At 39.2% G+C, this 27520-nt stretch overlaps 1 pseudogene; it reads left to right on the forward strand.

The window, feature by feature from the left end:
- The first annotated feature begins 1175 nt into the window (after nucleotides 1-1175).
- Nucleotides 1176-25976, forward strand: LOC126599261 (UDP-N-acetylmuramoyl-L-alanyl-D-glutamate--2,6-diaminopimelate ligase MurE homolog, chloroplastic-like; annotated as a pseudogene).
- Nucleotides 25977-27520: the final 1544 nt, after the last annotated feature.

A 27520-nucleotide genomic window follows, 5' to 3' on the forward strand; every position in this document is an offset into this window, starting at 1 on the left:
ACATGGATGACTTAGGATAAGTTGTTTATCGTGCCCCTATTCGCTTCTTCTTCTTTGGTTGCTAGTTGAACAGTTTGGATTGCCATATCTTGTACACATAACAATACACACGCATCTACAATTAACAACATACAACCTTACAATAACCTATCACCAAAGCTTAATAGTTATACATCTATTGTGAACGGAGCATCATTACTTAAGCAATTTCAAGTCCCACCATAAAATTAACAATAATTCAGATATAAAAATTAATCTCTACCACCATAAAATTAACAATTATTTAGATACAAAAATCAATCCTACTCAAAACTACAACTTCACCAAAACAACAGATAACGACCCAGCCTCTACACAACCTGTCAACATAGCTTCATAACTTCACAACGCACCTAGATTTCTAAAAACAATTCACATATATCCACAAATTCTAGCTAATTACATAAAAACATGCATAATTAACCTTGCATCTAACTTATTTTATACTAATTAAAAGAAATAATAAATTAAATTCTACAGTTCCATTTTCAAAAATCACCAAATTTGAAATTCACTAGGGGAATCAAATATGACATCGGTTATTGCAGAAGCACTTTGAACTCAGCTCGAATAAAGCGAAAAAACACATCCTTTCTATGGAATCAATTGCACAACCTTCAACCAAACTCCCCTGATTTTTTGCTGTCTAAAATTTCTGTGAGGTCGGAGAACACAAGCACAGACCAACTATAACTGGGTTTGGAATAGGAAACAAATTTTTGAACGGGAAAGATGAAGTGTTTTTGGAGGAGGACGAGACTTACTAAAAATGGTAAGTGTTGTTGTCAGGGGGACAGTTTAAAACCCAATAAATTTTGAATTCATGCAACTATCATTTTAATTAAGTGACGGGTCATTTATGACCCGATTTCCAAACGGCCCATATTTGTTCGGCACGCACAATCTTCAAAGTTTAGTCTGCATCTTAGAAAACACGAAACGAACAATATACTGCAACTCATTTGGGGGATTTCAGAAATAACAAAAGTTTTAGCCCAAAATGTTCAAAAACACTTTGCCAGCCCAAAACAAAAACCACAAAAACCCGCCACTCGCCACGTTAGCACTAAAACCCATATCCCCTTCATCGCCAAAACCTCCATTTCTCATGAATCCATGCGACCTCACTCCCTCTCATGGTATTCACTTTCCTCTAAATCCCCCATTTCCTCTCTCCTCAGCCCCACTTTCTATGTCTAAAACCCAACTTCACCTCATTCAAACCCTCAAATTCAATTCCCTCTCTTTCATCCCAGCCCATTAAACCCACTACGCAATCAGGTTGGATGACAAGTACTACCCGGATCCGACGGACGACGACCCTGCTCGAAGCCCCGAAAGACTCGGGTTACAGAGTGTCCAAGTTCCAACAAATCCAGTGGCAGTTTTCGCGCCACCACAAGCTCGAGGAGGAAGAGTATTTGAAGCAGCAGGACACCTTCCTCAATGCCATTGCTGATGTGGAGGACGTGCCGGAGAATTCTAATTTCGTAATTCATAACAACTCCGGTGACGATTTGTTCGGCGACATCGACCAAGTGGTTGCCTTGAAACGCAAGGAGTTTGTGAAGCAAGGGCTTCTGAAACCAAACCCTAAGAAGGAGATTATGGCGGTGGATAAGCTGGACCCTGAGGAGGTGGTGGATTTGGAGGAGATTGAAGAGCTTCAAGGGATTAAGGTCGTCAGCAAGCACAAAAAGGACGACCGGCCGGAGAAATTCAATCCCAAGGTTCGTGATTTCAGGTAAAGATGGGATTTTGCGTTTGAATTCTGAGTTTGATTTGGACTTTGATAATTATGGTAAAACTAGGGCTAGGATTATGGAACCTAAGTTTAGAATGAGCTTGGCTGAGCTTTTGGATGAGAGTAAAGTCGGTTTATAGTGATTTAGAGGTTGAGATTACGGGAATTCAACACGGTTCACGGGTGGTTAATGCCGGTGATTTGTTCGTGTACTATGTTGGGAGCAAGACGGATGGACATTTGTCTTTTAGTGAGGCTATTAAGAGACGTGTGGTTGTTGTTGTAGCTAGTAAAGAGATATACATGGAGGAAAATTTGGGTTGTAAGGCATTGGTCATTGTGGAAGATACCAATGCAAATTTACCGGTATTGGCTTACCTGTCAAAGAATATGGTGGTGATTGGGATAACGGGAACAAATGGGAAGACCACAACTGCATATTTGATAAAAAAGGATGTATGAAGCGATGGGATTGAGGACAGGTATGTTGAATACGGTTGCTTATTATGTGCATGGGGATAATAAGTTGGAGTCAGCTAACACAACCCCGGATGCTATTTTGGTTCAAAACTTAATGGCTAAGATGCTCCATAATGCGGCTGAAGCCGTTGTCATGCAGGCTTCTTCTCATGGTCTAGCTTTATCCAGATGTGATGAAGTTGATTTTGACATAGCTGTTTTCACAAACTTAACTAGTGACCATAGACAAAGGAGGATTATAGGGATGCAAAGGCTAAGTTATTTTCAAGGATGGTGGATCCGGGACAGCATAGGAAAGTTGTGAAGATTGAGGACCCAAATGCAACCTTCTTCATTGCACAAGGTAACCCAGATGTTCCAGTTGTGACCCTTGCCATGGAGAATAAGAATGCAGACGTTCACTCCTTAAAGTTTGAACTTTCCTTGTTTGAGACTCAGGTTTTGGTCAATACTCCAAGTGGTATATTAGAGATATCATTAGCGTTGCTTGGAAGATGATGAGTCAATATTATATTATATATTTCACCATATTCTTAGTATAATTTGGTAATTAGTTTGGTAGAATTTTGATACTTTGCTTTATATTTTCAATGTAGGACATTCGACTTCCTCTAGATCAAAACATGACCAAACGAACGAATTTTGGAGTGATTCAAATTGGAGGACGTTCCTATGTGTCTTGGTGTGCTTGTATAAAAATTTGGGATTTTTCTACCAAGCGGTTATTTTCTGGTGATTAAATGACGGAGCTGTGTGCATTACTGGAAAGTGACGTTTCTGGTCTTGAATTGCGTTTTTGGAGCCCAAGATGACCTCAAATGGGCTTGTGGCCTTCTAGAGAAGAGTTCAGAATAATCCAAGCTTTAAATCCAGCTATTTTGGGCTAGTTTTGGAGCTGATATATGTCCAAAACATGGCTATGCAGATTTCAAGATGAATTTACCAGGTCAATTTATGATTATGTTTTCTATTTTATTTCAATTTATTTAGTTTCCTAGTCTTATTCTAAGAGCTTTTACTAGGAGGATTTTATTTAGAGTAGTATAAATAAGCCTTTTGGCAGACCTAGGGTTTCTCTAAGACGTACGCAAGATTGGGAGAAGATTTTGGCTAGAGCTCAGAGATTTTCAGACTTTAGGCTACAAAGTGTTTTCATTCTTTTTCTATTTCAATACAATTCTTTTGATTTTAATTATGAATATGCGTAACTAATTCTCTTTGCTAGGGTGAGGTCATAATCCTTAGCAAGAATATGTAGTTTCTTTTTAATTTTCTTATGAATTTATGCATGCAAATCACTGTGCTTTAAAGTATCTATTTATCTTAGTGATTCGCGACCATTAAGATATTTAGAAAAGTAATTTGATGCAATTTTGGCGAACGGCTGTCCCTAAAATTGGCTAAGGCTTCTTGTGGTTAACATGTGTAACTACTTAGGATGGACGACACGTCTTAAGAGTTATATGGTTTTTAAAGGTTTTCACAAAACTTAATGAGTCTTGCATGTTCACATTTGATTTGGACGCCACGGATGGGTTGTATGTTAGATATATGTTCTATGTTGGGGGTTCCAAGTAGGGCATACTTTAGAAAAACCAAACCTTCAAAATATGCAAGTGTAATTCATAAGGAATTAAAAGAACTACGTAGGATTGTTAGAGTGACGGCGAAACCCTAGTGCTTTTCCAAATTTGTTACTCAAAATCTTTTCTCTTTGATTTGTTTCCTTTTTAATTGGTTATTAGTTGCTTTCCCTTAATTACTTTTATTAACACTGTGTTTGGATGAGGGAAATGATCTTGGAATTTGAATAAAAATCAGAGTTTGTAAATTGACATGCATCAAATCCCTTGTTTGGACTCGTAAACATAGGAATTTAGAATTTCCGCGTGGAAAAAAACTTGGAATTTGGGACCTCCAATTCCCAACTTTAAATTCTATGTAAATAGGTGTCATTTCCCAATTTCTATGATTGAAAGCTTAAAAATAACAAATTCCGTATTCAATTCCATTGTTCTTTTAGGTTAACCAAACAAGAAAATTCACAAATTCTAAAAAATAAAATCCCGTCAATTTAATTTCCGTCATTTTAAAATTCTTTAGTAATCTTAAATTTCTTCATCCAAACATAGTGTAAAATTCGTTTTTATTACTTTTAAATTCAAAATCAACATTTTCTGATCTTTACTTTCAAATAATTAACTAGGATTAGGGTTTTTCATAAATTGTTTTAAATAATCCCTGCGGAAAACAACCTTACTTGAGCTGCTATACTACGAAAACCTTGTACTCTTGCAAGAATTTTGTGTGATTTTAACCTCTTTGCGCAAGTACCTAAAAATCTATCAAAAGACATAATATATACAATATACTGGCTGATGTGGCTGTTGGGATTGCAGTTGGAGCACCATTGGAGGATATCGTTAGAGGAATTGAAGAGGTCGATGCAATTCCAGGGAGGTGTGAATTAATAGATAAGGAACGAGCCTTTGGAGTGATTGTGGACTATTGATGTTGAAAAAAATTCTCGACTTAAAAAAATTCATAGATGGGGTAATTTGTATAATGTTTGGGTGACTCTAAATTTAGGCGTGACTGGTGTGTTTCCAGAACTGCTGTGGTATAATGTTTAGTATTCTCTTGTACAATCAAGTGCTTGGTGTCCTAATGCTTACACTTATCATTTGTATCAGTGGAGGTCTTGGATGGTATGTTGGCTGGTGTAGGATGGACAATGCAGGATTACTTGAAACATGGGAAGAATGATTACTACCCACCTCTTGCAAATGGTCATAGGCTTTTCCTTCATGACATTAGACGAGTAGCTATCTGTTGTGCCGTTGCAATGGGCGAGGAAGGGGATATGGTTGTAAGTTTCTGAATCCCCAAATCGCTCCATATCCATGATTTATATATAAACAGGACAAAACCCCTCAAACTTGGCATTTATATACCTCTAGGAAAAATTAAAGAAGGATATTGCTATGCACACACCCACTTTTACCTCCCACACACCCTTGGTAGTTTTTTGCCATTGATCTTTCCAATTCATTCAATTCGACTGCCACAATTTGAAAGGGATGTGAGAAGTAAAAATAAGTGTATGGATAGCACTACCCTAAAAGAATTAGTATGTATTTTTGGTTTTGCAAGACAAAAAAATGGTCTTTTTTTTAATTTTGATTGAATGTTGGTGCAAATAACAAAGAAACTTAAAAAGGTTTTGAAAATGAAACAAGCTTGTATGTAAATGTAAACACGAAATTTTCCTGAAACAAACGAGATAAGAACAAGTATACAAAATAATATTTTGTATTAATGATTTAGGGGATACAATCTCTCTCAAATTTGATCCTCTGATTCGATCTCCGTAAGGTGTTGATTTGTGGATTGTGATGATGATCCAAGGGCCATCGAGGCTTGATCTCGGATGAATGGTTGGAAGTTTCTTCAAGGTGGGGCCTTTTGGGCTTGATCTTGAAGGTTGATGGATGAACAAATCTTCAAGGGCTTTCGGGCTTGATCTTGAAGAACTGTTGATGAACGGATCTTCAAGGGGCCTTTGAGGCTTGATCTTGATGAACAGTTGATGGATGGATCTTCAAGGGCTTTTGGGCTTGATCTTGAAGAATTGTTGATGAACGGATCTTCAAAGGGTTTTGGGCTTTATCTTAAAGAACGGTTGGATGTGTGGATTTGTTGATGTTGTTGATCCAAAGGGCCATTGGGGCTTGATCTTAGGATGAACGGATGATGAACGATAAACGCTTTCTTCAAGGGTCGTCGGGGCTTGATCTTGAATTGGTAGAAGTTCTTCAAAGGGCCGTTGGGGGCTTGATCTTGAAGGTTGGGTTGACGAAGAACAAAGAGAGCTTTCTTGATCCTTCGGGATTTGCTTGGGAGCTTTGGAGTTTTAAAGCTTCAAGGTTTTGGTGTAAGGTGAATTGGTTATGAATTGGTTTTCCCAAAATGAATGAAATGGCTTCTATTTATGGAATTTTCCGAAGCCTAATTTTGAATATATTATTCAGATGAAATAAATCGTTTCTTCCAAGTGTTGACACGTGTCCTGTTTAATGACTTTTTTTATGATTCTCGATTTTTCGTTGAGTCACCTGCTATGTGTGAAATTTATGTGACACGTGAACGTTGAAATTTTAATTATTGATCAATATTTATTTCACCAAAATTTCGATGTCTACAAATGCCCCCACTTCAAGGTGCGCCGTATACATGTGCTTGTCACATGTAGAAGATAGGTTTTGACGTCCCTTAATGTAGATGTCGATCCAAGGGCTATTGAGGCTTGATCTTGAATTGGGCTGGAGATTTCTTCAAGGGTCGTTGAGGCTTGATCTTGAATTGGGCTGAAAGTTTCTTCAAGGGCCGTTGAGGCTTGTTCTTGAACTTTGTTTGAAATTTCTTCAAGGGTCGTCGAGGCTTGATCTTGAAGGTTGAAATTGGACCACAAGGAGCTTCATGTGGTAGATGATCTTTGGCTTTGGTAGTGGATGAATTGGCACGTATTTGTTTTTGCGCTTGTTGACTTTCCACAGCTTTGATCTTGAACTAGGTTGGAGGATTTTCTGGATTCCTCCAATTGTTGACTTTCCACAGCTTATTCTTGAACTGGATTTGATTCAAGGGTGGCGGACGCTTGATCTTGAATCAGACTTGTGATTTCCTCAAGGGTCGTCGAGGCTTGATCTTGAATTTGGTTGGAAGCTTCTTCAAGGGCCGTTGAGGCTTGATTCTTGAAGGTTGATGCAAAAATTAACTTAACACACAAATTAAATCCTTTTGTTGTCAAATTGTAGTATAAATGCAAGTAGGGATCGTTCTAAATCGGGGATTAGGAGGGCTTGCTAAAACCTCTAAACTGACTTAAAAACATATAAACAAAGTTAAAAACACTAAACTAGACTAAAAAAACTTAAAACAAACTTAAAGGACTCAAAACAAGCTAAAAACGCTCAAATCTGCCTAAAAACACAAACTGGGCAGATTTGGACTCTAACACACTTTTAGGACACCTAAAAACACAAATCAAAACAAATTTTGACTAATAAAACACTTTAAAGTAAAGGGGGTTTTGGTTTTGACGAATTTGAAAACAAAACAAGTAAATTAAAGAACTAATGAAATCTGCACGAATTTGAGTAAATTGAATGGATGGAAGGCTAGCTAGGAGGTTCTTCTCCACACATGACATACTTGCACATAAACCAATTTTCAGTTGTTCTTTCGATCAATCATGAAACTCAACACCCCAGGTTAATTAAGTCCGCTTAAATTAACCTTCAAGTTTTCCTTAAGTTATTGAATTGGATGGGAAAACGCATACAACAATTCAAGCATTCTTCAAAAGTTCTTTACGTGAACAACACAATAAAGATACAACCAAAGATTATTAAGCATTATGAAAACTATAAGTATTGACGAGGCATTCGTTACTATGATGAGCATGAAACTCCTGCCAAGAATTTATTTAACGCGATCGTTTATAAGCGACCTCCACTACTTGTGAATATAAGTTTGTAACTATTAGGTGAAACTCCCTTATACTCTAGCATCATATTCATGCATGCAAACTAAGTGTGCACTCTTAATAAACATACATGAATAAGTTATCAATCAAGCAGTTAAACAAATTGAATTCACAACTTATGAAATCATAATTGAAGGTAATCAAATCATATTGCAAGTATGAACATGGTTTCGAATTCCCCCCTAGCTAAGGGAGGTTTAGCTCCTCATATTCACAAAGCAAAGATAAAAAAATTTAGATATTGAAAACAAAGAATGAAAACACCTAAAAACGCTCTAACAATCCAACTTGAATGGCAAGCACGTCCAAGGGTCCTCCTTCTTCTCTTTGTTGCGGCACAAGGTGTGGTTTTATGGATGAGTGGTAAATTATGGTGGTGGATGGATATAGGTGAGTTATGGTGAAGGGTGGATGGGTGGATTGTGTTCTCTCGGCCAAGGAATGAAAGTGTAAGTGTATGGAGTTGTGAGATGTGAATGTAGTGTCTTTTGATGGATCTTTTTCTCCTTTGTTATGGTGAAGGGTGGATGCATTTATAGGCTAGGGAGAGGACCACCATCTAATTATGGTGGTAGTGATGAGTGTTGTGGTAATGAGTGGATGTAATGGGTGTGGTGGATGAATGTTTGGTAATGAGTGGATGTAATGGTTGTAGTGGGTGGATGTTTGGTAATGAGTGGATGTAATGGGTGTAGTGGATGAGTGTTTGGTAATGAGTGGATGTAATGGGTGTAATGGGTGAGTATTTGGTAATGAGTGGATGTAATGTGTGTAGTGGATGAATGTTTGGTAATGAGTAGATGTAATGGGTGTAGTGGATGGATGTTTGGAGGTGTAGGTCAACACACTTGCACATACATATGCTGATTTCTAGCCTTCAAATCTTCAAAAACGTCCATCCTCATGTCTTCATGCTTGCACTATCCAATCTTGGCCCAAAAATGCTCCAAATAGCACTTTGTTGCTAACTTTGTTATTTGAACCTACAAACACACGAAAATAGCTTGCAGTACTAAAATAACTAGAATTAAACTAAGTAAATGCCAAGAAACAAGCTAACTAAGTTGCATAAATATGCTCCTATCAAATTCCCCCACACTTAGCTTTTGCTAGTCCTCGAGCAAAACAAAAGAAACAAAATGAAACAAAACAACAAAACACAACCTAACCTTCTAACATTTGCCTCAGGGATTTCCAATGCACATGACATGTTAAAAATCATCATTCCCACAAATTTTGGTTATCTTCACACTTAAGCACAAACTTAATCACAGTCACTACTTACTAGTTCACAATTATCCAATTAAAACAATGTTTTGAATGTAGTAACATGCCTTAGAGAATTTGTTCAATTCCTTACAAGATACTCTTTATTTTCTCACACATTTTCTGACTACACACCCTATACTAGGTATATGTGAGAAGATTGATGTAAACATGAAAGACTAGGACTCACATATGTTATAACAAAGAAAGCAATTTTCTGGAGTTATTAAGCATGTTTAGATTTGATCTCATGAATGGAATGGTACTATTTAGATGCGAGAATCAGTGACACCATATGCTCATACCAATTTCGAACTCCACAAATTGAAATACACAACACTCAAGATTAAAGTCAAGGGTTGTAACAGGGCTTGAGGGTAATGGCTAATAAAGAAAGGATAAGAATAACAAACGTTCTTAAAGCGATAGCAAGCAAAGCAATGAAATAGACACTCGGAATTCACTTTAGAATGCAGAATCAACTTTTAAATACAAAGGGAAGATTCATGAAACACTTAGGGCCGAATTCAATGTTTTGGACCCTTTTTTAACAAACTTTTTTTCTTTTCACTCTTTTTTTTTTCTTTTCTACCCGTGCCTTATTAAGGACTTTGGCACACACACATACACACACAAGAATCACTTCTGCCACACTTGCTTTCTGCAATACATTGATAAAAAAAGAGTTCATTTTAAGTCATGCTTTACTATGCTTCAAGAACAAGGGTATGGATGATCCTAAAACTAGGCTAGGTAAGGATAGTGTGGGTTAACAAAGAACATAGGCTTAACAAGGCTCAACGGGGTTAAACTTAAACACATAATGAAATAGGGGCACGGCAATTTGGCTTTGGTGGTCACTACACAACTTCATCTTGAATATGTGTTATGCAAATCAATAGCGTACTTTGAATGAAATAGGTATGAGTTCTAGCATTTGGAACTAAATGATGAAACGCCTTCTAAGTAGCAACCAAGCAAAGAATAATGAGATCATGCAACGACTTTAGAAAACAATGATGCACAGATTATTAACTCTCCAAATAAACGTTTAGGCTCAAGTCTCACAAGGTTGTAGCGTACATTTGAGTTCATTCTTTCAAGCATGTTACAAAACTGATTTTTCCTTTATGATTAGATGTAAATTCATAAATTATAACCACAACCAAGCATACATCAAAGAGTAAATCAAATTTTCATCCATGTTTATAACTCTTTTTAACAGTCATGTAATTAAAAACCAAATCCTCATCATTGTGTTGGAAGGTACCCTAAGACACAAATAAACATACAAAAACAACTCTTTTTGGGTTTTTCAAAACAATTTTTCAAATTTTTAAGAGATTTTCGGATTTTTATGTCAAAACACACTGAAACACTCCAAAACAGCTTAAAAACACTTAAAACAGCAAGGAACAACACTAGAAGTAATGGGTGATAAACTCCTACGAATTTCATGCAAAACAATGGTTTGCCCCCCCACACTTAAATCAAACATTGTCCTCAATGTTTCAAGCATAAACTCACACAAAAAACAAGCAAACAAACAAACAACGAATAAACATGACAAGTATGGCAAAGTAAAAACCAGACAGAGTAGAGTTTAAGAATGCAAATCTGGTTTTGGAGATAAATGATCTTGTTGTCTTTCCACAGCTTTGATCTCGAACTGGTTTGAAATTCTGAGCGAGGAATATGAGAGTTCCTTGGTTTCAAATCAGACTCCTTCTGCTGGGTTGATTTGATTGTGTAGTCTGCATTTTTCTCTGCTTGTTTCTTCTGCACGGCAGGCAGGCAAGAGGTAGAGGTGTTGGTCTGTTTCTTTCTTCAATCTTTCCAAGTGCCTACCTCTTGCTTTCTTTGTCCTTGTCCCTAGCTGAGGATGAATTGGCAAATTGTCTCCACATGCTTCGAGGTATCATTTTCACTTCCCTTATCTGTTCCCTAGGTAGATGTGGTAGACGAAGAGGAAGCATAAGATGATGAAGATGAGTACTCAAGAGCAAGGCTAGGTAAGCAATCAGGAAGGGGTTCCAGGCAGTCGGTTCCAGATCGGAAGATTGATACCAAGTGCTGGCTGATTGCTTTCTTTCTCCTTGTCCCAAAACAACGACAAGGAGAATGATAGGGAGAAAGCATGATATAAGATACTCTTGCTTTCAACCTTCATGATATGAAATACTTTTGCTTTAGATGAGTTGTTTGCAGAGGTACCCCAAGGAATAAAGAACACTGAGTGACTCGAGAGGGTTTGTTGGAAAGGCATTCTCGGAGAAGAAAAAGGGTTATGTATGTCTGCCTTGCAATGAAGGGTGAAGGGTGACATTTATAGGAATTAATAACCGGTACTATTCTTTCACTCTTGTCAGTAACCGTTGGATGATTTAATAGTAAACTTTACGTGCTTTCTACTTCACAAGAGATCTTCAACAGATTGCCCGTAATTTTCGCAAGGCTGAGTGTACATGTGACAGGCGCTGACACGTCTGGAAAAGCTAGTGCCTCTTCGATATCTGGAATCGGCGCTTCGACAAACTACCCGTGATTTTCGCAAAGCTGAATGTGCATGTGACAGATGCTGACACATCTGGAAAAGCAGATGCCTCTTCGATATCTGGAATCGGCACTTCGACAAACTGCCCGTGATTTTCGCAAAGCTGAGTATGCATGTGATAGATGCTGACATGTCTGGAAAAACAAGTGCCTCTTCGATATCTGGAATTGGCGCTTCGACAAACTGCCCGTGATTTTCGCAAAGCTAAGTGTGCATGTGACAGATGCTGACACGTCTGGAAAAGTAGATGCATCTCTGATTTCTGAGCTCGCCCCTTCGAGTTCTGAGCTCCGTCGAGTGCAGAGGTTGCATGTGACAAGTGCGGACAAATCTGGAAAAGAAGATTGGCTCGTGGTTTCTGAGCAAGCCCAGCTTTTGAGAAAGCTAGCGCCTCTTCAATTTTTGAATTGGCTTCTTCGATTTCTGAGCTCGCCTATTCGATCTCTGAAATCCCGTCGAGTGCTAGTTTTTATAGAGGTGCGCAGTATGTTTCAAAGCACACTTGAATTTCTGCATGTAGAAACTCCCTTCTTGCACTTCTACGATCTTGACTTGTCCGACCTCTTCTTTCTTCAACACCTTTGAAAATGTCTGGCCCCTCCGACCGTCGTTTTGACTTGAACCTTGGTGAAGAGGTAGCCATGCCTTCTCCAGACAACATATGGTGCCCATCCTTCATATCCCCTACTGGTCCTCTTACCGTTGGGAATTCGGTGATGAAGAATGATATAACCGCTGCGGTGGTGGCTCGGAACCTTGTCATTCCCAAAGATAGCAGATTGTTTTCCAAACGGTCTAATGAGTTGGTTGTTAAGGATTCTCTGGCTCTCAGTGTGCAGCGTGCAGGTTCTGTGTCTACTATAGCCCAACGCATATTTGCTCGAACCCGTCAAGTTGAATCGTTGGCGGCTGAAATGATGAGTCTCAAACAAGAGATTAGAGGGCTCAAGCATGAAAATAAACAGTTGCACAAGCTCACACATAACTATGCTATAAACATGAAGAGGAAGATTGACCAGATGCAAGAATCTGATGGTCAGATTTTACTTGATCATCAGAGGTTTGTGGGTTTGTTCCAACAGCATTTGCCTTCGTCTTCTGGGGCTGTACCGCGTAATGAAGCTCCAAATGATCAACCTCCGATGCCTCCTCATTTTGGGGCTCCGCCGACTGCTAAGGCTCCGCCGACTACTGAGACTTCTCCTAAGCAGCCTTTGTGAAGGCTTCCTCTTGTATTTTCTGCTTAATGTTCCTTTTTTTTTTTTATGAAAATGAATGTAAAAATACCTTGCATAACTGTCAATGTTTCAAAAATAATCCCACACCAAAAACAATTAAACAAGCAACAAATAAAAATGACAATCATGGCAAAATAAAACTACAGAATTAATTGTGGAGCGATTCAAAAAATCTTCCTTATTTGAATATATGGGTTGCCTCCCAAGAAGCGCTTGCTTTAACGTCTTCGAGCCGGACGAAACTTCCTTCTAAACTTGGATAGGGCCCATAGCATGGAATTGATCCTTGAATGGAAGGTAATACTTGACGTGATCCGAAAATGGTTTAAATTCTAGCGTAGGTGCCTGAATCATCAAAATCAGCAAGTTAGTATATAATAAAATCGAAGTTAGAGAAGATGGCTTACTTGCTTGCTCCAACACAAACTTAATTACGAACACCACATCTTTGAAGGTTGCAGGGATATGGGACTTGGCCAGATTTGGTGTTTTGAGAGTTATGACTTGTCCCGTGTCATAAAATCCAACTTCTTTGGGAATTTTCATCTCAAGTGTATCTTCTTTGATGAATTCTAGACATTCCCCATCCACTTGCTCTTGATTCTTTGGAAAGGTTTCGAAGATGCCTTTCTCACCCTCATATTCCTTGGATTGCATGATCTTGCAAGGAATAAGGACAGTTGGTGAAACGGGGTCAGGACAAATTGAATTTAGGCTTACCTTGGTTGTAGTGGACGGCATAAAGGGCATATGGGGCTGCGGCAAGGGTGGTTCTTCCCTTGCCGTGGCCTTGTTATTCTCCTCTTCTTTGAGCAGTAGCTGTTCATCCATGTTTTGGCTTGGTTTGGATGTCTTGGGTTCACCTCCAACCTCCATAGCACTTCCCAAAGTGATAGCATCATGGATTTCAAAATCTTCCTTCAAATTTTCAATAGTTGAGTTGGAGAGTTCACTTTGCTCTTGAATTTGTGCCATGAACTCCATAATCTGCCCAATTTGCTTCTCCAATTCACCCGTCTTCTTGGCTTGATTTTGCATCTCTTTGTTTCGATTTTCTACTTCCTGGTTCAAAGAGGTGTGTAACTTATTAAACATATCATTATCCAAAGACATACCTGAATTGAATTGGGCAGATTGTTGTGGTGGCTGTGATGGTTCATATGGCCAGTGATAGAACTCATCCGATGGCGGCAAATATTCTTCTTGTTGTGAGCCATGCGTCAAAGAGGTTAGTACATCAAGAATTTCATCATAAGTCATAGGCATACTTGAATTTGATTGGAATTGTTGTGGAAGAGGTTGTGGTGGCTGCATAGGTCTTAAATAGAACTTCTCTTCTTGCTGCCAATATCCATCTTATTGGAATTGTTGAGGTTCTCCCCACATGTAATCTGAATAATCTCTCCAATCCGAATTGTAAGCGTTGGAAAACATGTTGTTCCATGATTGGCTATGGCCTTGATAACCCTAAGCATCTTCATTCGCAGCGAATTGAGAACATTGATGAGTTGGATATCCTTGCCCATAGGACACACCATATGTAGGGACACTTTGCATTATGGTTCTTCGACATATTGTGACAATTGAGAAGTAAGTTTCGCCAATTGAGCTTGAATGGTAACAAAATCCATGTCTTACTTCTCTAGTACCTGAAATCAAGGAAACAAAACTAAATCAAATATCATAAGTAAAAATAAAAGACACAAATAGAAACAAAGTCAGTAACTAAAATAAAAAACATGAAAAAGAAACAACGGGGGATTAGCAAAGTTGCTAATCCCCGGCAACAGCGCCAAAAATTTTGATGCGAAAATTAACTTAACACACAAATTAAACCCTTTTGTTGTCAAATTGTAGTATAAATGCAAGTAGGAATCGTTCTAAACCGGAGATTAAGAGGGCTTGCTAAAACCTCTAAACTGATTTAAAAACATATAAACAAAGTTAAAAACACTAAACTAGACTCAAAGAACTTAAAACAAACTCAAAGGACTCAAAACAAGCTAAAAACGCTCAAATCTGCCTAAAAACACAAACTGGGCAGATTTGGACTTTAACACACTTTTGGGACACCTAAAAACACAAATCAAAATAGATTTTGACTAATAAAACACTTTAAAGTAAAAAGGGTTTTGGTTTTGACGAATTTGAAAACAAAACAAGTAAATTAAAGAACTAATGAAATCTGCACGAATTTAAGTAAATTGAATGGATGGAAGACTAGCTAGGAGGTTCTTCTCCACACATGACATACTTGCACATAAACCAATTTTCAGTTGTTCTTTCGATCAATCATGAAACTCAACACCCCAGGTTAATTAAGTCCGCTTAAATTAACCTTCAAGTTCTCCTTAAGTTATTGAATTGGATGGGAAAGCGCATACAACAATTCAAGCATTCTTCAAAAGTTCTTTACGTGAACAGCACAATAAAGATACAATCAAAGATCATTAAGCATTATGAAAACTATAAGTATTGACGAGGCATTCGTTACTATGATGAGCATGAAACTCCTGCCAAGAATTTATTTAACGCGATCGTTTATAAGCGACCTCCACTACTTGTGAATGTAAGTTTGTAACTATTAGGTGAAACTCCCTTATACTCTAGCATCATATTCATGCATGCAAACTAAGTGTGCACTCTTAATAAACATACACGAATAAGTTATCAATCAAGCAGTTAAACAAATTGAATTCACAACTTATGAAATCATAATTGAAGGTAATCAAATCATATTGCAAGCATGAACATGGTTTCGAATTCCCCCTAGATAAGGGGGGTTTAGCTCCTCATACTCACAAAGCAAAGATAAAAAAATTTAGATATTGAAAACAAAGAATGAAAACACCTAAAAACGCTCCAACAATCCAACTTGAATGGCAAGCACGTCCAAGGGTCCTCCTTCTTCTCTTTGTTGCAGCACAAGGTGTGGTTTTATAGATGAGTGGTAAATTATCGTGGTGGATGGAAATAGGTGAGTTATGGTGAAGGGTGGATGGGTGGATTGTGTTCTCTCGGCCAAGGAATGAAAGTGTAAGTGTATGAAGTTGTGAGATGTGAATGTAGTGTCTTTTGATAGATCTTTTTCTCCTTTGTTATGGTGAATGGTGGATGTATTTATAGGCTAGGGAGAGGACCACCATCTAATTAAGGTGGTAGTGATGAGTGTTGTGGTAATGAGTGGATGTAATGGGTGTGGTGGATGAATGTTTGGTAATGAGTGGATGTAATGGGTGTGGTGGATGAATGTTTGGTAATGAATGGATGTAATGGTTGTAGTGGGTGGATGTTTGATAATGAGTGGATGTAATGGGTGTAGTGGATGAGTGTTTGGTAATGAGTGGATGTAATGGGTGTAGTGGGTGAGTGTTTGGTAATGAGTAGATGTAATGAGTGTAGTGGATGGATGTTTGGTAATGAGTGGATGTAATGGGTGTAGTGGATGGATGTTTGGAGTTGTAGGTCAACACACTTGCACACACACATGCTGATTTCTAGCCTTCAAATCTTCAAAAACGTCTATCCTCATGTCTCCTTGCTTGCACTATCCAATCTTGGCCCAAAAATGCTTCAAAATGCTCCAAATAGCACTTTGTTGCTAACTTTGTTATTTAAACTTACAAATACACGAAAATAGCTTAAAGTACTAAAATAACTAGAATTAAACTAAGTAAATGCCAAGAAACAAGCTAACTAAGTTGCATAAATATGCTCCTATCAAAGGTTGACTCGAACACATGGCAAGCAGGCATGAGGTGAAGGTGACGACTTGTTGCTTTGTTCAATCTTTCTAATTCACACCTGAGCAGTTTGGTCAACGGTATGATCTTTAAGATTGATGGGCTCTTCTTCCAGTTGGTGACTTGATCTTTAAGGATTTGATTCAAGGGTGGTGAATCGGCACGTGCAGCCCACAACGCCTAGCGAATGGACCCAAGAATTTGAGGGTCAAAATGAGTCCTCTACCCAGAGTGATTGCAACCCTAATGATATGAGATACTTTTGATTTTGAATAAGTAGTGGATGAATCGGCACGTGCTTTGTTGTGCTTGTCTCCACATGCTTTAATGTATCATTTTCCCTTACCTTATCTGTTCTTCTAGTAGATGTGGTATCTTCTCTGGAAGCATAAGATGTTGAGACAATGGGTACTTCGAGAGCAGTGCTAGGTAAGCAATCAGGGAAGGGTTCCAGGCAGTCGGTTCTAGATCCGAAGATTGATACCAAGTGCTGGCTGATTGCTTTCTTTCTCCTTGTCCCGCAGTTAAGAACAATAACAAAGAAAATGACAGGGACAAAGCATGGTATGAAATACTCTTGCTTTTGAAGAAGTGGTAGCGATTTGACAGCGTTGTACAGTGAGGCTTTACTCTTCGACGATGGTGCCATCAATATGTTGTTGAAGGTTCTCGAGCTCTTGGATTCAACTCAGACTCCTTCTGCTGGGTTGGTCGATTGTGCTGGGAAAGGGAAACTTGATTTTAAAGGAAATCAGCACGTTGTCTCCACATGCTTCAAGGTATCATTTCACTTGTTTTATCTGTTCTCTAAGCAAATATGGCATCTTCTCGAGTTCCTCAACTCAGACTCCTTCTGCTAAATTGACTATGCAGGCTGCATTCTTCTCTGCTTGTTTCTTCTGCTCGTTGTCTCCACATGCTGCAATGTATCATTTTCACTTGCCTTATCTGTTCTCCAAGCAGATGTGGCAACTTCTTTGGAAGTACAGCAGCAGTGGAAGACGAGTACTTGAGAGCAATACCATGTAAGCAACCAGGCAAAGGTTCCAGGTAGTCGATTCCTTACCCGAGTTTGAGTGGAGGTTCCGACATATTGCTTTCTTTATCCTTATCTTTGCAGGTAAGAACAAGGACAAAGGAAAGGACAGGGAGAAAGCATGATATGAGATACTCTTGCTTTCTACCCTGGTGATATGAGATATTTTTGCTTTGGTGTCATTTGTTTGCAGAGGTACCCCAAGGAATAAGGAACACTGAGTGACTCGAAAGGCTTCGTTGGGAAGGCATTCTCGGAGATGAAGAAAGGTTATGTATGTCTGCCTTGCTATGGAGGGTGAAGGTTAACATTTATATGGATTAATAATCGGTACTGTTCTTTCTTTCTTGTCGGCAAACGTTTGATGATTAAACAGTAAACTTCACGTGCTTTCTACTTCACCAAAAATCTTCGACAAATTGCCCGTGATTTGCGTAAAGCTGAGTATGCATGTGACAGATGCTGACACATCTGGAAAAGCAGATGCCTCTTCGAGATCTGAAATCAGCACTTAGACAAATTGCCCGTGATTTGTGCAAAGCTGAGTTTGCATGTGACTGATGTTGACACGTTTGGAAAAGTAGATGCCTCTCTGATTTCTGAGCTTGCCTCTTCGAGTTCTGAACTCCGTCGAGTGCAGAGGTTGCAAGTGACAAGTGCGGACAAATTTGGAAAAGAGGATGGCTCGTGGTTTCTGAGCAAGCCCAGCTTTTGAGAAAGCTAGCACCTCTTCGATTTTTGAATTAGCCTCTTCGAATTCTAAGCTTGCCTCTTAGATCTCTGAAATCCCTTCGAGTGCTGATTTTTATAGAGGCACGCAGTACGTTTCAAAGTACACTTGAATTTCCGCCTGTAGAAACTCCCTTCTTGCACTTGATTTGTCCGACCACTTCTTTCTTCAACACCTTTGAAAATGCCTGGCCCCTCCGACCGTCGTTTTGACTTGAACCTTGGTGAAGAGGTAGCCATGCCTTCTCAAGACAACATATGGCACCCATCCTTCATATCCCCTACTGGTCTTCTTACCGTTGGGGATTCGGTGATGAAGAATGATATGACCGCTGCGGTGGTGGCCAGGAACTTTATCACTCCCAAAGATAACAGACTATTTTCCAAATGGTCTGATGAGTTGGCTATTAAGGATTCTCTGGCTCTTAGTGTGCAGTGTGCAGGTTTTGTGTGTAACATGGCCCAACGTCTATTTGCTCGAACTCGTCAAGTTGAATCTTTGGCGGCTGAAGTGATGAGTCTCAAACAGAAGATTAGAGGGCTCAAGCATGAGAATAAACAGTTGCACAGGCTCGCACATAACTATGCTACAAACATGAAGAGGAAGATTGACCAGATGCAGGAATTTGATGGTCAGATTTTACTTGATCATCAGAGGTTTGTGGGTTTGTTCCAACATCATTTGTCTTCATCTTCTAGGGCTGTACCGCATAATGAGGCTCCAAATAATCAACCTTTGGTGCCTCCTCTTCCTGGGGTTCTGCCTAGTACTGAGACTCTGAATAATCACCCTCTGGTGCCTCTTCGATTTGGGGCTCTACCGACTGCTGAGACTTCTCCTGAGCAACCTCTGTGAAGGCTCCCTCTTGTTTGTTTATTTATTTATTTTTTTTTTTAACTTATGTAAAACATACATTTATGTAAATTTTTAGAGAAATCAATAAATGAGCCTTATTTCATTCTCTCTGTGTGTGTGTGTATATATATATATATATATATTTCTTAGTGCCAAAAGCATAAAGAAATTATTATTATTATTATATATTTGTTTTTCATGGTTTTCAAAACACTATCCTAAAAAGAGAGATATATATATATATATATATATTTTGCACATGGTGCCAGATGCACCATCCATTTTTTTTATATTTTCTTTTCTTTTCCTTTTTTTTTTGCACATGGTGCCAGATGCACCATTTTTTTTTCACGTGGTGATAGCAACACTTTGCTCCACCATCCTTTTTTTTTTTTTTTTAATTATTATATCTTTTTTCTGTATAAATTTGGGTGATGGGTAGAGGAATTTGCAGGGAGCGGAGCAAGGAGGCCGAGAAGATGGTGCTTCGAGCTTCATGACCAGCTAGTCATTTGACGGCGATGGTTGAAGTTCTTTGCTATCATGGTGGTCATAGTGACGAGCTCGAGGGAGGCCAGGCACCGAGCTTCACGACGGGAGAAGCGATAGTGTAGAAACTGGATAGGAGTTGCGGTGGAGCAGCAGCAGGCATGCTTAGATGGTGTTCTCCAGCGTCGTCGGAGAGAAGAGTTCTGGCAATGGCATAACAGAGCTGGAGTTGCTGTTCGTTGACCAGATGAGGAGTTTCGGTGCTGTAGAGATGGTGGATCAGTCGAGAAGAACCGCACTGCTCAGTCTTCAGGAACCTCTGGTAGACAATGGTTCCTCCCAATCCAAGCTCTCCGTGGCTGCTCTCGCTAGGCATGATGGGTAAAAGGCACATGGACGGTGGTGCTAGTTGCAGCATTCTTCGTCCGTTGTTGCGTATGCAATTTTCGACCATCTGTTACCTTAGCGAGAACGAGGTTCCAAAATCAGAAGCTGTTATTCAAGAGTGATGTTACCACAAAGGATATCAAGGCGGAGATGATTGAGCCACCGCAACCTGCAGTTCTTTCCGGTTCTTTTCATACCTGCACACGAGCGAGAGAGTTCCTAGAGTAACATGTGACGAAAGACGCGGGAGTCGTGAAGCCTGGACGGAGAGTATGACGATGGCCGCAGTAGAAGACGAGGAGAGATCCTGGTTTCGCAGGATCCGCAGCAGCAGACGCACCTCAGTCTATTCTCTCGGTATCTACAACAGCAACAGCCGTCGACAACAGGACGGAGACCTCTTACAGGGGAGCCGCGGAGAAAGTTAGTGAATCACGGCAGTCTATGGCATGTGTCGTAGATGGCGTTGGCGCTGAGGTTGGTAAGGAAGAGGGGGTCCAAAGCACTGACTGGAGATGAAGATGAGTGGAGTCTCGGACCAGGTGAGCAGATCGTCGATGTATGCGTGTGGACAAGTTGCAAGAGCTAAAAGATGTTGTTGTTGCTGCCATTTTAGAGGAAAAGATAATGAGATGCAGCTGCGCCATGCAGAGGAAAAGATAACGAGATGGCGTTATGCCACGCAGAAGAGAGGACGAAGCTGTTGTAGTCCCGTAACTTCCTTGCCTCGTTCATACTCACTACCAGCTGGTTCACGCACACAACGCATGTGTTGCAGTTGTCGCCGCATAGTGATCAAATTGAGATTTACCAGTAGAAGTGGATGGGCACAGAGAGCTTCCATGGAGGGCAGGAAGAGGTAGTAGAGATGTCAAGGTGGTCCAAAGCTGAACAATGGAGAAGTTGCTGGGGGACAGGTCCAAATGTTCCGGTTTCTGCAAGTGGAGACAACGCTCATCTCGCCGGAGATTTTGTTCCCTGAAAGGCGTGGATGGAACCTGGTGGTCTGAAGAGGAGGTCATGCGACTAGCTTAGAGGTCCACTTGCTCCGGGTGTGCGCACCATGTGTAGCAGTTAGGGTTTGGATGGAGTGAGGACGAAAAAGACTGGCATGACAGATGTTGGAGAGCTCGGTCTCGATCTTGGATTGGTAGTTGTGGATCAAGGAGGCGTGGTCATCGTTGCGGTTTTCCTTCTCCTACTCGATGGAGGAGATGATGGGCCAGGAGGCACGGCTCATGGAGTCTGCAATAATCGCTACTGTTATGGAGGAAGAAGACGATGAGTCAACTGTGGAAGAGCTTGGATTTGCTGCAGACGTGGAGGAAGACAGTGTGGCTGAGCTTGACTGCGCCAATGTGGAGGAAGCTCGGTGAAGAAGAAGGTGAAGATGGGCCTTCTCTCTGAATTCTTGAGGCCTTGAGCTGTGTTGCATTCCATTTGATTTGGTGGATATTTTGTCATGGGCCTTGAGGTCTAGAGGGTCCAAGAGGCCATCCTAGTTGTTTGGGCCGAGAAGGAAAATATGTACTCATATATATATATATATATATATATATATATATATATATATATATATATATTCCTCTTTTTTTTTTCTTTTGAAGAAATTGTATCCCTTTTTTTTTGTTTTTGTAAATACATAATAACATAGGTATTCATTTTTTTTCGAAGAAACTGTAATTTAATTTTGTACAAAGAAAATTGCAAATTTTTTTTTTAACAAAATAAATTTGTAATAAATTGACCTTCATCAATGAACTTTAATCAAACCTTTTTTTTTTGATGTGACTGAACTCAAAATTGAATGCTCGAGCTGCCTACGTACCCTTCCAAAGAAAGAGATCAAGTCAAAACGTAGTTCAAATACTTTTTTTTTATGCCGTACGCAGTTTCAACTCATGCAGGCAATGAGCGTTTGTTGTCGCCTTTTATGCTCGTACGGACCAGGAGCGTTGTGAATTTGTCAAACGATCTTGGAAAGGCATTCCTTGCAATCTTCATAGCAAGGTGTTGAAGTGTTTGAAGAAGTCTTCGGGGAAGAAATCGCGCATCGTGATAGGGACGGACGATCTTTGTGTTGAAATTTCATCATTTTTAACAATTTCTCGTTGCTTTTGAGGTTGACAAAAGCTGCTTTGCCATCTTTTCAGTTGGCGAACTTGTGAAGGAGATGTAGGCTTCATGTGTAATTTCTTCTGAGTGACATGAATCCATCCTTCAACTTTGCTTGACTCGGAGCATGCCCTCAGCGGTTGAGGTGAAAACTTTGAGTCGGAAGAGCCAGAAGTGATGGTGATATAGTTGGACTTCACTATATCATCAAGATCTAGCTCGATGATTCCTTTCTGAGCCAGCTTCATGATGAGGTCTTTCAGTACGAAGCACTTTTCTGTCGGATGACTGATGAAGCGGTGGAATTTATAGTACCTTGGACTATCGGTGCGATTCATCTCTTCTGGCCGTCTGCACTCAGGCAAACCGATCACCTTCTTTTCCAACAAGTCTTCTAACATGGCAACCATATCAGAGTCGGGGAATGGATAAGTCTTCTCCTTAAGCTCCTTTAAAGTGCGTCTATGCATCTCTTGATCACGAAAAGCTTCGGCTTGAATCGTCTTGCCTCGTGTAGGGATTTTGACAGGAGCTGTGTTGACCGTCATTGCTTTCTTGGTGGATTTCCACCCAGCCTTCTCCACCTTTGTCCCAAAAACTTTGTCATTCTTGTTGTTAGCGATCGGTTCTTTCTTCCCATGATGGGCGATGCTCAACTCCATGTCATGGGCGCGGGTGGCTAGCTCTTCGAAGGTCCGTGGTTTGATTCCTTGAATGATGTAGTGTAATGCCCACTGCATGCCTTGAACACACATCTCGATCGAGGAGGTCTCCCAAAGTCTGTCTTTGCAGTTGAGACTTAGAGTGCACCATCAGTTGATGTAGTCCACGACTGGCTTATCTTTTCATTGCTTCGTACTTGTCAGCTCCAGCATGCTTACAGTGCGGCCGGTGTTGTAGAAGCGATTAAGGAATTCTCTTTCCAATTGCTCCCAGTTGTTGATGGACTCAGGCTCTAAGTCCGTGTACCACTCAAAGGTGTTTCCTTTCAGCGAGCGCACAAACTGCTTAGCGAGGTAGTCTCCCTCCGTCCCCGCATTGTTGCAAGTTTCAACGAAATGTGCAACATGCTGCTTTGGGTTTCCTTTTCCATCAAACTGCATGAACTTTGGTGGTTGATAACCCCTTGGCATCTTCAGGGCATCAATTTTCTTGGAGTAGGGCTTCGAGTAGAACAAGGAGGTATGTGAGCTCCATTTGTACTGTGCCTTAATGGTGTTGGTGATCATCTCCTGCAGCTGCTGGATAGAAAGAGATCCTATGAGTGCCGCTGCTTGGTCTGGCTTCGACTTCACATCGATCTTCTCCACAGGAGGTTCCTCTTCTTCGCCATCTTCTCTCTTTAGTGGATCATCCTCTAGGTCGGGGTTCTCACCGTCCTATGGCTCCAGTCAGCTGACGAGTGCAGCAATTTACAAGTCTTTTTCTTCCACAATCCGTGTTAACCTTGCGATCGCTTCATTCATTTGAGCCAATTGTTCTTCGATGGAGGTGACGCCGATGGTCATGACTTGTGCAACCAATAGACATGACTTTCCTTTAGACATCCAAGATGCTGACGAAGAACGTCGTTGGCTGCTTTGGGATGTCATCTTGTGTGCCTCAGCAGCATGATTCGGTGCCCCCAGCGAGGTCAGGTTGATGACGGACTAGCGCCTTTGATGTTCCCCTTGCTCTTTTAGCAGCGCCAACTTTGAAGTGGCATGTTGAGGAGCGGTTGTGGCGCCAATGGATTGTCTGTTCGCGGCAGAAGTGCTCAGGATCCTTCCCTTGGTGGTTGTGAGAACGGTTTGTCCCTTGCTTGATGACATTGACTTTAAGGTGTGTTTGGATTCCTTGAACGGACAAAGAGATGAGAGGTAGAGATAGTCCCACTGGGCGTGCCAAATTTGTAAACAGAAAATTTTCCTGTGACAAATGAGACAAGAACATCTGTACAAAATAATATTTTGCAGTAATGATTTAGGGGTTACAATCTCTCTTAAATTTGATCCTCTGATTCGATCTCCATAAGGTGTTGATTTGTGGATTGTGATGTTGATCCAAGGGTTGTCGAGGCTTGATCTCGGATGAATGGTTGGAAGTTACTTCAAGAAGGGGGCCTTTTGGGCTTGATCTTAAAGGTTGATGGATGAACGGATCTTCAAGGGCTTTTGGGCTTGATCTTGAAGAACTGTTGGTGAACGGATCTTCAAGGGGCCTTTGAGGCTTGATCTTGATGAACAGTTGATGGATAGATCTTCAAAGGCTTTTGGGCTTAATCTTGAAGAACTGTTGATGAACGGATCTTCAAGGGGTTTTGGGCTTTATCTTGAAGAACGGTTGGATGTGTGGATTTGTTGATGTTGTTGATCCAAAGGGCCGTTAGGGCTTGATCTTAGGATGAACGGATGATGAACGATGAACACTTTCTTCAAGGGCCGTCGGGGCTTGATCTTGAATTGGTGGAAGTTCTTCAAAGGGTCGTTGGGGGCTTGATCTTGAAGGTTGGGTTGACGAAGAACGAAGAGAGCTTTCTTGACCCTTCAGGATTTGCTTAGGAGCTTTGGAGTTTCAAAGCTTCAAGGTTTTGGTGTGAGGTGAATTGGTTATGAATTGGTTTTCCCAAAATGAATGAAATGGCTTCTATTTATGGAATTTTCCAAAGCCTAATTTTGAATATATTATTCAGATGAAATAAATCGTTTCTTCCAGGTGTTGACATGTGTCATATTTGATGACTTTTCTGATGATTCTCGATTTTTCGTTGAGTCACCTACTATGTGTAAAATTTATGTGACACGTGAACGTTGAAATTTTAATTATTGATCAACATTTATTTCACCGAAATTTCGATGTCTACAGTAAGCAAACGAATTATGATTTCTCTAGCCACTATAATATAGATATTTCGTGTTAGATGAATGAGTTACATGATTTCAGTACCCTCCCTGGAATTGTTCTCCGGTTCACATGACTTTCCTTGTTGCTCTTTTAAGATTATGTTACATTACTGCAGGTGGTTGCTGGCAAAGGGCATGAAGCATATCAGATAGAAGGTGACAAAAAAGAGTTGGAAGAGTGCCGAGAAGCATTGCAGTATGTTGACGAGCTTCACCAAGCTGGAATAGACACAAGTGAATTTCATGGAGGTAGGTTGATTGATTGTAACTTGTATCTACTTGGGTTACCTCTGTTTGTTAGCATCTCCAGAAAACTCTTCCATACGAGGGAAAAATTGACTTCATAAATGGCGCTTCTATTAATGATTTATATGTTTCTATGCTATTTAGAGAAAAACTACGTGCAATAATTGTTCTAGATCTTGCAATATTATATGCAGAGAGTGATCATTGTTTTTCCTTGACCTGTTGCAGGTTACCTGAGAGTCATTGATCTCTTCCAAAAGGAGTACATTTAGTTAAGGCGAACGGAGTTATACTTCCACATTGTGTTGATCTACGGAGATACTTCTAATATCTGGAAACCGTCTAGAATGCATGTGACCAAGTGTGTATCAGCCTTTGTTTGGTCGAGTCAGCAATATACATTATATGTGAATGCAGTCGATAACGGCTTTTTGGTTACTAGAGGCTGGTATAAATTCTACGTACTGATAAATACCTATTTCTAAAGTGAGTTATATTTATCTGAATATTTTTAGGAGACTTTGGATGCGGTCCTTAACTATGAATATTCTTTGATTGAAACCTTGTTGGTTTTTAATTTTTGATTGAGGTCCCTGAATATAATGTGATAATTTATTTCTATATACGTTACTATATTTTTTAAATTAAAAATTAGAAATTTTAGTTGTTTATATAAATGAGATTTTAAATAAAAATCATAATTTGTGGTATTAAAAATATTAAAATATAAATATACTATTGTGTGTGTGTGTATATAAACATGAGTACATTCATCAAAATTAACCAAAAAAAATATTGTATCAAAACTTGGGGTACATTCTTCAAAATGACAAATAAAAAATAAAAATATTAGGCTTAACAACATTAGTAAATTTCTTGGATTAAACTTGATATGGATACATTTTAAAATCAAAGAAAAAAAAGAATGTACCCATATAAATTTAAAAATGGATTAGAAAAAAATTGAATAGATTTTATATAAAAAAAGGGTACATTTTACATATAACAAATTGGTATATTTAAGAATGAGTACATTTTAACATTAAAAAGGTTTACATGAATGGGTACATATAATTAGCAGGGGTACATTTAGCCAAAAAAAAGTAAAAAAAAAAAAAAATATATATATATATATATATATATATATATATATATGGGTACAAATACAAATAAACTTTAAAAAATATGGGCACAAAAAGAAATTAATATATGGGTACAAATTAAAATTGAAAAGAAAATTGGTACAAATTAAAAAAAATTACAAATTAAAAATGGATACAAACTAAAACTAAAAATATATGATAAAAAATTTAGTCATAAATATAAATATACTAATTGTAACATTTTTAACATTAAATGAATATATTTAGAAATAAAAAAATATTTTATTATTGAAATAATTAATGATATACCAAGGACCTTGATCAAAAATTGAAAAGGAATAGGATTTTAATCAATGGAGTAGCAAAATGAAGGATGAGAACCTAATTTCTCCTTTTTCTTTATGTATGTATGCAGGTTGGTGAGGAGTTGGTCTTTGAGGCAGTGTAGTTTTGGAGAAAGCTGAAAATTTTAACCCTAAACAGGTTATTAGGTAACACAATTTTTGTAGTGTGTAGAATGTAGAAAGTGCTAGCATGTAAACTGAAATCGTGGATTTGCCAATAATGACAATTTAAATTAATCCAATTGGTTGGTCCAGTTAGGTCTCTCTTTCTCTCTCTAATTAAATTTTAATTTTGAGTATAAGCTGTATCGGTATTTTACACTATTCTACAATATCGGTGTTTTATTTTAATTTTAAGTATCAAATACAATCATGGCTACAATCATGACGTGCACAAATCATTTTTTAGAAAAATATATGCTTCAATCTCACCACCAACGAGTTGATCTTCGCTTAGTAGAGCTACTGGCCACCCCCACACTAGGATTAAAATTCACTTATGCTCATAAGTGCTTTTACTAAAAGCTCTTCCAAAATACTGCCAAACAAGCCATGTAGAACTATTAGAAATGTAAAAAATGTTCACTTTTTCATTTACATTACCTTATTTTTAAGCCAACAAATTGTAAATTATTGAGAAAGACAAGCTCAAAGAGAAAAACGTGACGCTCCCGACAAACCATTTTCCGTTACTTATGTGTGGGGTCAAAGGTGTGGATAG

This window comes from Malus sylvestris, chromosome 14 (assembly GCF_916048215.2).
Source record: "Malus sylvestris chromosome 14, drMalSylv7.2, whole genome shotgun sequence".
Lineage (NCBI taxonomy): Eukaryota > Viridiplantae > Streptophyta > Magnoliopsida > Rosales > Rosaceae > Malus > Malus sylvestris.